Raw genomic sequence first — 11,799 nt, 5'->3', positions numbered from 1 at the left:
ACACAGTCTGAGCATTCATTCATAAGCCTTTTGCATGATCTGGACATTCTGAGCAGGACTGGGGAAGGAAGTGTCCCAAAGTATCAAGATTAAGCCTATAATCTCTGTAGCTCTTAGCTCTCACAGGGCTTTTTTTTTTTTTTTTTCCAGACCACATAAGCAAACTGAATAGAAGGCCTGTTGGCTTCCTGAAAAGCTAGTTTAAAGCAAATGACCTTACCTTTGACCTTTCTCAACACTACCTCTTCACCCTCTTAGGATCCAGTGTTCTAATAAGATAAATTCCAAAACCCAACCTGCATCTTTTCCGACAAGGCATGAATTCTCCAACTGCACAAACAACCCCGCCCTTTTGCCTAGTGACCAGTGACGGCATGCTCATGTGATAATGCCCCTGAAATGAATAATTTATGGTTTATGAGTACACTTCATGAATATACAGGATGCCATATAAAATAACATAAATGTTTCCTAATAGAATTAATACGCTTTCCAAGCAGTTCAGCTTGAGGCAATTATTGCACTTTCTGGGAGATACAAATTACTTTGCCCTCAGCCTCATGCCAAATAACCCCCCAAAGACACACACTAATTACCCAGAAATACACTGCCTGCCATAGCTCATTGACTAATTGACAATCAGTTTAAAACTTCAGCAAAATATCTTAAAACTTAGGCGTCGCATTTAGCAAGGAAACCAATTTTGTTTATCTCCCCATTTTGGTCTGCCTCATTGGCAGAGTTGTAGCTGGTTTATAAGTAATGAATGAGCAGGCTTATTATCATGATCAATGGCAAAGGAACAGCATTCCATCCTACCATATAGCATTTCCATCTCTCGTTTCTGTGATTCTATTAAGAACAATTACCAATATCATATCCGTTAATATAGTACAAAAATGGAATGCAGCCATGGATGCAATAGTTAGGGCTCAGGCGGTCTGTGAGGCTCGGGGTACAAATGTCACCATCTCCTTTCGCTCACACTTTGAAGCTTGGCCTCTCCACGCTCTGTGCCCTCTACCTTCTGACCCAAACACATGCACCCACCGAGTTCGTGCTGTACCTACATGCATTCTTCCCACAGAAGTCAGCTCTGGGCAAAAGCCAAGTCCTTGGGAATGATTCCTCACTATAGCCTTCCTATTTACAAGTCACTGTTAGCGACCTCACTTCTTGATGAAGTGTATGCATCTAACTCCTCTCGAGTCTTCTTTCAGATCATCTCCATTGTTCCAAGGAGTTGACATGTTACTTCAAAACTGCTTCTGGATTTTCCTGGGACAGGCCAGTCTTGTAAGGAAAGTGTATCTAAATTCCAAACAACTGATTTGTAATTAAATACCTGTAAATTAAATACCTGTAATTAAATACTGATTTGTAAATAAATTAAATACATGACCAGTTCACACATTGGACCTGGCGAGTATGGGTGGTGTGGAGCACGTCTGTAGGAGTCTAGGGCTATCGGAGAGGCAATTGTGAGATTGTTAGACTCGCGTTTCGTCTGGTTGCAGCCACAGAAGAGTCAAACCAGAGCGGCTTGAACAACTAGGAGATTATTTTTCTCACAGAACAAGACTGCCCCAGGCAAGAAGTCAGGGACCGGTGTTGTGGCTCATCGACAGCATCAAAGACCCTGCTCCTTTTATTTTTCTCCTCTTCCACCTTTGCATATGGCTGGTTGCTCCTGGCTCTGGAAGTGAGCGCTGAGGAAGTGGGCAGGGATCTGCACCAGCTATGTCCAATGCTTCTATCAGGAAAGCGCAAGCTCTGCCCTAAACACTCATCGGACTTCAGCTTAGGTGTCGTTAGCTAAAACAGTGTCACATGGGCCACTCGTGGCTGGAATGGGGGCCTGGAAAGAATATTTAGCAGGGCAGAGTGCTTTCCTTAATAAATCAGGGTTTTCTTAGCAAGGGGTACATGGATATAGGGGTGGGGAGAGATGAATGAGTTTGTCATAACTGGGGAAGTTCTCAGAGAAGAAGGGATAGTTAAGCTGGAATGTGGGGGATGGGTACGATGTTTGTAGGAGACAGGGGAGGAAAAGGGACATTTGGTAAAGCTGTAGTGAGTCACTTTGCAAAAGGAAGTAATAATAGCGGCATATCTAAGGGACTGTGGGAACATTGCTCCAAGAAATTTTGTTCTGAGGGGCGCCTGGGTGGCTCAGTTGTTAAGCGCATCTGCCTTCGGCTCAGGTCGTGGTCCCAGGGTCCTGGGATTGGGCCCCGCATCGGGCTCCCTGCTCAGTGGGGAGTCTGCTTCTCCCTCTCCTACTCCCCCTGCTTGTGTTCCTTCTCTCGCGTTGTCTCTGTCAAATAAATAAATAAAATCTTAAAAAAAAAAAAGAAATTTTGTTTTGAGAACTTGGAAAAAAGCCCAGTGAGGTGTGTCCAGTTCTGGGAGGAACATTCCACCCTCCCTGCCCCCAGCATATCCCCCATCATGCTCAAGTCTGGAGCCTCCCTGGTCAGGTTCAAGCAGCCTTTCTGATCAAGAAGAATGAAATCTTAAGGGGATGCTGCTCCCTGCGCTTTGATCTTTCCTCGAAGCCAGTCATTCTCGACATTGGCCACACATTGGATTTACTTGGGAGTTGTTGTAAAAATCCCCATACCAAGGCCATCGCCATTCCCCAGACCAATTAAGTCAGACTCTGTGGGTGGGGTCAATGGTATGCTGGTAAAAGTTTAATAACTGGCTGTCTAGAAAAAAACAATACATGTATATATATATACATAAATTTATTATAACTTTTATTGATATGAATGTTGTGTAGCCTACCACTTACAAATAATAAAATACTCTTTATTACAGAATGTTCTTTAGCCCATTGATTCTCAGATAATGCTTTCCTTTTTTTTTCCCTGAGCTCTTGTGTCTGTAGTTAACTTATGGCTGTGATTCAACTGTGATTTCACAAAATCAGACTGCTAATGAATGCTTGGTCACTGTCCAAACTCACCCATTGACTCATGGGTAGAGTTCCAGCATGAGTGTTAGTTGAATTTTCATTTACATTGACAAATAAGACGAACACGAAACAGTAAAGATGTATGTTGGAACTTCACCTGTTCACTGATGACACGAGAGAATTCTTTGCCGATGGGGTCAAAGTTTTCAAATACTGGAGGAATATTTCCTCAATTTTCTGTGCCATTTGCCATGTAACAGTTACAGATAGGATATGCTTTTAAGTTTAATTTGTGTTATTAACATCTTACCCATCACTTTCTTAAGTCTAGACCAGGGGTTGGCAAGTTTTTCAGTAAAGAACCAGATAGTGAATATTTTACACTTTGTGGACCACAAATGGTCTCTTTCTCCCTGCCCCTCCCCCTTAAAACAGTCCTTTAAAAATGTGAAATCTGGTGAGTCCTGCAGAAACAGACTGCAGGCCAGATTTGACCTGGGTGCTATGGTTTTCCTACCCCTCATCTAGACATCAACACAGCAAATCAAGCCCTGATTTACAGTATTTGCTGATTCCTGTGGTGTACGTATTCCATAAGCCACCAAGGTGACAGCATGGAATGAGGCGCTGGGAAGAGATGCACGGTGGCACATCATTACGTCGTGTTTCTGCCACTCACGGACAATGGCCAACCTCAAGAGCACAGATAGTAGGAAAATAATCAGAAAACAATAAATTTTGAGTATTTGTTACCTTTATTTTTAATAAGACTTATGTAATTGTACGCTTACATACTCTATTTTTGACTAGTGGCTGTGTTTAACCAGTGGCTCTGGAAATGTAACAGTTTCTTGTGAGCTGGGAAGAACTGGCTCTAATACACCACTAGATGAGATTCAGGCATCCCTTTATGTGGAGAGGGTATTTTTTAATAGACTTTATATTTTAGAGCTGTTTTAGGTCCGTAGTAATAGTGAGCAGAAGGTACAGAGATCGCCTGTCTACTCTGTACCCCCACCTGTGCATAGTCTTCCTTTCATTATCAACACCCCCCACCAGACTGGTGCATTTGTTATGATTGATGAACCTACACTGACACCTCGTTATCACCCAGAGTCCCCGGTTTACAGCAGGGCTCACTCTCAGTGTTATACATTCTGTGGGTTGGACAAATTCATAATGACACATACCCACCATTATAGTATCATACAGGGTAGTTTCACTGCCCTAAAAATCCTCTGTGCTCTACCTGTTTACCCCTCCCCGCCTCCGCACAACCCCTGGTAATCCCTGATTTGTTTACCGTCTCCATAGTTTTGCCTTTTCTAGAAAGTCATGTGGTGGGACTCACACCATATGTAGCGTCTTCTTCTTTCACTTAGTCATCTGCATTCCCTCTCTGCCTTTCCCGGTAGCAAACTCCTGAGTTATCGCTGCCCTGCTGGCCTACCCAAGCCCGCCGTGGTCGCCTGCTCTAACTGACCACCCTGGCTACTTTTCTGCCTACACAAGTAAGTCATCAGCCTCAGTCTTGACTATTTACTTGCCGCTCAAGGGCTGCATTCCCTCATCTTCCTCCTGGAACTAGTGCCTGGCACACAGTCAGTACACAGTAGACAGCAAAGAACGAGCTTTTTGAGGAGAATCGAGGCTCCACCATGGCTCCGTAGGCAGGTGGGCAGGTGAGTCCAGGTCTTGGAGGGCTTTTGTGAAAGTCATTGACCTATTTGATCTCAGATCCATCATGCGCCTTTCCTGCTTTGAACCTCGAGTCAGTGACCTCCTCAGAGCTTCCATGTCACCTGGCTTCTGAGATAGTGTGGTGTGTGGAAGATTCGAGAACAACTGGACAAAAGGAGCCGGGATATCCCTCACCCTTTCTTCCTGTGTTGGGCAGTGTCATGGCAGTGGCTGTGCCCTGTCCCACACTCCACCTCCTGCTTAGCCGTGCCGTCTACAATCTTAGCCTCCCAGACAGCCCTGGCTCTGGGGCGCTTCCCTTCGTTTCTCCAGCCACAGCACTGGCTACCACTTGTGCTCATCTGTGATTGTCTTACCATCCCTTTCACCTCTTTCACTATCTTTGTAACAACTCGCCTGCATTCAATTCCTTCGCTTGAAGTCCTTTCTTAATAGGCCCTTGTCAGATTCAGCTTGACGTGCTTGGCTGAGGATTCTGGGCTTCATGCTTTGTGGAAGTTGGTAGGACACCACTGGAGGTTCCTAAGGAGGAAATGGATATGATCACATGGAAGAAATGGATGTTTTAGGAGAGGTAGAGGGAAGGGACTACAGCTGCTAGGGACCCCTTAGAAGATATGTAGATAGACTTTATGTGTCTGTGGATACTCTACAACTGTACACAAAGTTTTGTGTATATGTGTGTAAGTGTGAGTGCATTTTTTCTGGGGGGAGAGCCCATGCCTTTCATCACATTCTCTATGAGATTCTAAATATGTTAAGAACTGCTGGATTAAAAGCAGGGAGACCAGTTAGGAAGCCAAGTACTTGAGTGTGTCCCTGAGGGTTCTGGCAAAAAATAGCATTCACCTGAGAATGTTCCCATGGCAGCCTTAAAGAAGGGACTACATTCAGAAGTGTGGGCAGGGCTAGGTGAATGAGCAAGAGACGTTGGGGGTACCAAGAGATTAGCAATAGTAGGAAGCTATTAGCCCCCTAGGACTACAGGCAAGGGGATGAAACTGAATGATGGGTGTTCATGACAGCTGGAGCCCTGGAGGAGAGGCCACTCTGTGGGACAAGAGTGCTGGAGAGATCAGCCTCTTCAGAAATGGGGAATCAGAGCAGGGAGCCAGAAAGGAAGGCACATGCTGGCCTCTTTCCTCCCACTCTCTGACTGACCATAATCAAGGCCTCCCCAAGGTCTCTAACCACCAAAGGAGCCTGGGTGGTGGGTCAGCAGGGCCAGAGCAGCGCAGCAGTTGTGGGGAAATGGATGGAGTGCAACAGAGCAGTGTCCCAGCAAATAACCAACACAGAGAGCATGTTTCTTAGAACTTCTAGAATTGTCTAGGAAGGGAATCAACATAAGTCATGTTTGGTAGCTCTGAGCACCACCATTCTCCGATACCTGAATTTTTCTTCTCATCAGACTCTCCTACACGAAGTTGGCCTTACCCAGTGACACCAGATAAAGAGAAGCAAAATATAGAGGATTTTGTTGTTGTTAACTTTGTCCTTCCACCACCGCTTACAAGCTCGTTGACATTGGAAGTCACAAAATGTCCCCAAGCCTCCCTCATCCATAAAGTCTGGAAGTTGCATTTGTTGTTTTCTGTGGTGCCTTCTGGCTTGAAAGTTTAATGGTGCCATAAGGGCGGGGGGGGGGGGGCGGGGAGAAGCTTTGGCTTCCTTCTTATGAAAGGCATTTAGTGTTCTGGCTCCTTCCAAATAGGTGAGCAACCCTCCCTTGCCTGCCATCATCTGCAAAGCCTGGAGACTAGCAAAGGCAGCAGCACCCGTGTCCCTTCAAGGAGCCGAGTGCAGGCTATTAGCATTTTATCGACTTTGGCTCTGCTGTTAGTTTTTAGGATTCGTAGTGAGATGCTTTCCTATATGTTTTCGTCAAAGTGTTCCCCGGGCTGAAGGAGCATAATTTGGAAGACGGGTTTGCATTCTAGTCTGTGTTCTAGACAGACCTCATATAAAGAAACACCCCCAGCAGCTCTGCTTACCAGGGGGGTGGAGGGACTGGGGAGAGTCACTGAAGGGAGCTTGCTTTTGTACGCATTTCAGAGATTTAATTTTATCAGCTGATGCAAATGATCTGTTCCACAAATGTAAAACAAAAGGACAAGAAAATGATCCCTGTGTCAACATCAGGATGTCTGACTTAAAATCCCATTCAAATAACTCCCTAAAAATGATCAGACACTGAATACATTATTTTTCTGACTTTGACAAAACCAGTCTGCACAAAGCAGCAACCCCAAGAGGCTACGGATAAACCAACCACGTTAAAACTTCAGCATTTTCATGTCAGTCACAGAATTTCTTAAGGGCCAACTCACTGTTTAAGGACTAATGTGTTTGGAGAGGGGGAAAAAAATCGTACTGTGTTATTAGGCAGAATCCCCTTTATATACAGGGATTGGATCAGTTTGACCCTGATTGTGCTTCCTGCTTTATTGTCCTACATCAAACACAGGGCCCTGGGCATCATCTTAAGGAAGGGCTGATTGAACTGTCGGCCTGACACTTGTCAGCTGTGGATAATACGGGTTTCAGTCCGTCATGCTCACACATAAATGAACCATGACAGAGATAGACTGTTGAATAGAAAAAGCAGTTTTACTGTGGATAACCTTTCTTGAATCAATGCAACAAATAATAAAGTCTGAAAAAGGGGACATGGGCCTTAGGAAAGCAGTGACGTTCGGAACCAAATGGGTATTATCTTTTGAAGCCGTCAAAAATTGCGCATTTATCAAAGCATGTGAGTGAGACAAAAGGGAGAAGTGCTATGATCATCATAAAAACAGTGGCAGTTGAGGCCATGCGGTCTTCAATACAGTATCACATAACAAAACCCAGGTCCAGCTCGCCAGGCTTAAGAAAGGAGGCATCCGTGTGTGCACCAAACGGACTCCACAATTGTTTTTAGAAAATGGTGGCACACATCTTCATTAACCCAGCAGAAAAAGAATCAGAAACTCTTTATTTCTCTAAAACATTTCTCTCTTTTTTATTTAAAAAAGAAAAGAACTCCCAGTAGAAATTGTGGAAACTCTACGTTTCAATCAAGACAGTCAAAAGAATGATTTGAATTTACAGGCCTGTAATTGGAACAAATTGGAGACAAAAGAAGAGCGCTCGGTGAGGCCACGTGGTGTGGCCACAGTGCTGCTGTGTACAGTATGCTCGGGGAAAAAAATCATGCTTCTTTAAAGCAAAGCTCACTCCACCGCAAGCTCCAAGCAATTTGCATAAATGTCTCTACCATGATTTTTTTTTTTATTTATGGGCCCTAAGTTTCTAATTAAATACTAATTAATACTATCACCAGAATTGTCTCCCATCCCCAGCTCTTCATAGCTTTGTCACTTTGATTAATGCACAGCCATTTATTAACTTATTTAACAAGCCGGGGTGCCTCATGACAAACTAGATTAAATTATCCTCATAACAGTCTCATTACTGAAAAAAAGGGAGTTTTAAACTTAATAAAAATTATCCTCAATAATGTTAAAGCTTTTTCACCGCACCCTTAAAAGATAGAAATAGGTTTCTTGTTTGATTTATAATATATGGAGTTGTATAAAGCATCCATTAATAAAATTTATAAGTTCATTTAAGCTTGCACATTACAGTAGTGCTGTAGCCTTGGGTGCTTATTATTTAACTTTTGCTGTAGTTATGAAGATAATTAATGTCCTGACCAGACAGGGACTAAAATACCCACTAGAATGAGATAATTAGAGACATAAATAATGTTTAGGTTCTCGTGTGCTGCTTTTTAAATTAATTGTTTTGTTTTCCACCCAAACTTGGTAAAGAAGAAAGTAAGAGTTTACCAAGGAACTGTACAATGACGGTGAGATTTTTTTTTTTCCCCCTCGCTGGATCCAGAAATGCTAAGAAGCCTCACAGTTTCTGGCCTGGAGGAGGGAGTGGGTGTGGGGGCCGGGAGTGGGGTGGGGATTCAGCTCTTCCCGGGGAAACGTTGGGCCCTCGTTGCTCTCTGGCTCCCCCCAGTGGCCAGGTCCTGGAGGCAAGCGCACCTTGCCGCCCTGCCCCAATGATTAGTGGCCCCGGGAAGCCGAAGGGGGTGAGTCAGAAATGAGAACTGAAGGAAATCTCTTCATTAAGCGGTGGTGTAAGCTTCTCATCTTCGTCAGTCTCGGAGGAGGAGAGCCCCAGAGGGAGCTGAACAAGCCTATAGCAGCAAATCTTTCATGCTGACGGGGCAGAACGCAGGAAGCCGTGGCACCCGCCTTGCTGGTCTCGAAACAAATATGTGTCAATGTACTAAAACAGACATGGAGCCCTGCCCCTCAGTGGGGGTGTGTTACCACAGGGATTCAGCATGTTCCGTGGGCTCTTTCTGTTCTAGTTTTCAGTTTCTTGCTAAAATAGCACCCTCATCAAGAATCCTAGGTCATCTGGTGTGAGGACAGTGGAAATGCACGTACTGATGGCAGAGAGTTTGCTAGCTAAGCTTCTTTTTGGTCTGGGGTGTCCTGAGTCTCGGGGTCAGGGTGTTGGAAAGGGGCACGAGCTCCCTGGCTGCACATAGAGAGGGGACACCTGGGATGGACACAGGTTCACCATTTCCAGAGCCCTTTGACACATATCCTTAGTCCCACCGTAATCCCGTGAGACCAGAGGGAGGGCCTATTACTGGGGCTGCGGAGGGGTCACGTGGCGCTTTGGCTCCACACACTGGCCTGTGGGTTACTCCATCCCTGGGAGGGGCACCTGGCTCCTTTCTTTCTGGTTTCTGGTCTCCCTTCTGCATTTCTGCATCTCACCTCCGTTCCTTCTCTCTTGTGCCCTCCTTCTCCCTCTCACCTTTCCCTTTTATCCTTGATTCTGAGCAGAGATAACAATAGCTCTCCTTGTTCACGTACAAAAATAGCTCACTTGTCAGAGCTGCACGGGACCGGTGCCACAGAAACTCGGTGAGTGGAAGAACGGTTCAGAGAATTTTCTTTGGGTTTAGAGTGCTTTGTGGCCATAGTCATCTCCAGTTCACACCCCATCCCCAGGAGGTAAGTGGATGGCAAATGTCCCTATTATTTATATCCCTTGTTTAGCATTGATTAAGACTTCCGACTTTGCAAGTCTATTAGTAGAGACCTATTAGTAGACGTGGCTTTGGCCCAAAATAGATCAACATGAGGCCAGATCTCAGGTCCCTGATTGACTTGGTTTCCTCCTGGCAACTTTGAGTTCAATACACTAAGTCCCTGACTTGCCCAGCATTCATTTTGGGCAAGTGAGCCAAATTAAATTAAGCAGGGCCTCTAAGAACCTCACAAGAGGTCATAGATAAATTAAAATAAGGTATGGTAAGGGAGGAGCTCGAGGTCGGCACAAGAGAGTGAAAGCCCAGTGGGTCTTCTTCCTACCTGGGCCCTTCCATTTGTGTCTCCACGGGCTTTATTATGATGGCCTGAGGAGTGGAGTGGCAGAAGGGGGTTGGTGGCGAGATGGTGAGGGGCTGGGAACGAAGGCTGCGTGGTTGGGAAGAACAGAGGAGAAGTAACCGTTTTCAGGGGTTCTCAAACTTCAATGGGCAAAACAGTGCAGACTTTCTGGCTCTAGCTTCAGAGTTTCTGAATCAATCTCCCCGAGGTCCAGGAATCTGCATTCCTCATAGATCTGTGACTCTGATGTAGGGGTCAGTCCATGGACCCCAGGTTATAAAACATTGGCCGAAGAAGGGGAGAAACAGAAGATGGAAGAACTGACAGGAGGGGAGGGAATTTTGCCCGAATCATCTTTACCCCTCTGAGAAAGTGCTGTCGTCATCGTGTGTCCTTCGAAAGACCCCGCTTCCCTGGGATTCCATCTCCAGGTGGCAGGTGGCAAGCAGGGGGCAGGGAAGGGGTAGAGTGCCGAAGGTTCCCTAACAAGAGGACAGTTGGGTCACAGGCACATCTCCTGGGCCCTGGGCAGCACCTCTGCTCAGTGCTTATCTAGCAGTCATGCTTACATCCACACCCCCCCCCCCATTTTGCATCCACTGAGGCCGCTCCTTTAAAATTACTTGTCACTCTCCTGTCCACCTCTTCCTTCTGATAGTGAGGGAGTCCTTCCGTGAGGGGGCGTCTAAGGGAAATGGGGCTGCACTGGGGCCCTGGGCCCAGGCTGCTCCAAGCATCTAGGGGAAGTGAAGACGGGCTGGAGGGGCCCTCTGGCCTGCCTCCATAGCAGCCCGCTGGAACAGGCAAGGTGAGAAACGGGCCTCAGTTAAGTTGCCTGAGGCACACGGGGCCTCAGTCGGGCTGGGGTCCGCTGTGGAGTGTCTGGCTTCAGAAGGTCAGTCTGTCGTTTGGGTCAGGGTGCAGACAGGTGCTATGAGAGCAAGGGATCCTCACACGGCTTCCGAACTGAGCATGCGCCCAGCTGGGCCCTGCTGCCCCACGGGGCTTTGTCGATGTGCTCTTCACGCCTTCACCACAGTGCAGCCAGAGCGCTGGGCATGGCACCTGTGTACACTGTTGAGCATGACAAACACGACAAATGCTAGGGGGTCCCAGGCTAGTGCCAGGCACCGTGCTAGGGGCTGGTGATACAAAGATGAAGCACGTTTTCTTGCCAGTGGGCTTGATTCTACCCCTTGAGGCTCTCAGTGCTGTTGCCCTGAGAAGAAAGGCTAACTCTGGAGAGGTCACCTGGGACCCCGCTGGTCCCCCAGCACTGTGCAGCCATCTGGCAGAGAATGGGGCACTCGTGGCTAGGTGGGTTCAGGCTTGGTTGGCAGGGCGGATGTGAGGGTGGGAAAAGAGTGACAGGACTTAGGACCGTGGTTCCCAAACTGGGGTGTGCACACCTCCAGGGGCTGTGAAAGACAGGCCACTGGGGACGCGTAGGGAACACTGGAGCTCTTCCTAGTGTTGTTTGAAATCTTGTCATTTACGCCGTTTTATTTTTGTGGAATGTTTTAAAATGAAGAAATGTCAGCCCAGTAGTAAAATGTATGCAATTTACGAAGGAAGAATGAAAGGGAGGGAGGGCGGGAGGCCTGTCAGAGAGAGGCGGTCGGTTCTATTTCTTGTCTCACCGTTGGATGTGTGTTATGAAATAAATTCACAGGCCATTGGTTTAGAGCATTGTCAAAGGAGTGGCCGAAGTTCTGGGTCCTGGAGTCTAGGCTGGAAGGGGAAGGAAGCAAAACCATGAGGATGCTGAGA

The sequence above is a fragment of the Leptonychotes weddellii genome, chromosome 7 (assembly GCF_054177405.1).
Source record: "Leptonychotes weddellii isolate Sample4059 chromosome 7, ASM5417740v2, whole genome shotgun sequence".
Taxonomy (NCBI): Eukaryota; Metazoa; Chordata; class Mammalia; order Carnivora; family Phocidae; genus Leptonychotes; species Leptonychotes weddellii.
Note: the sequence above shows the minus strand (reverse complement) of the source record.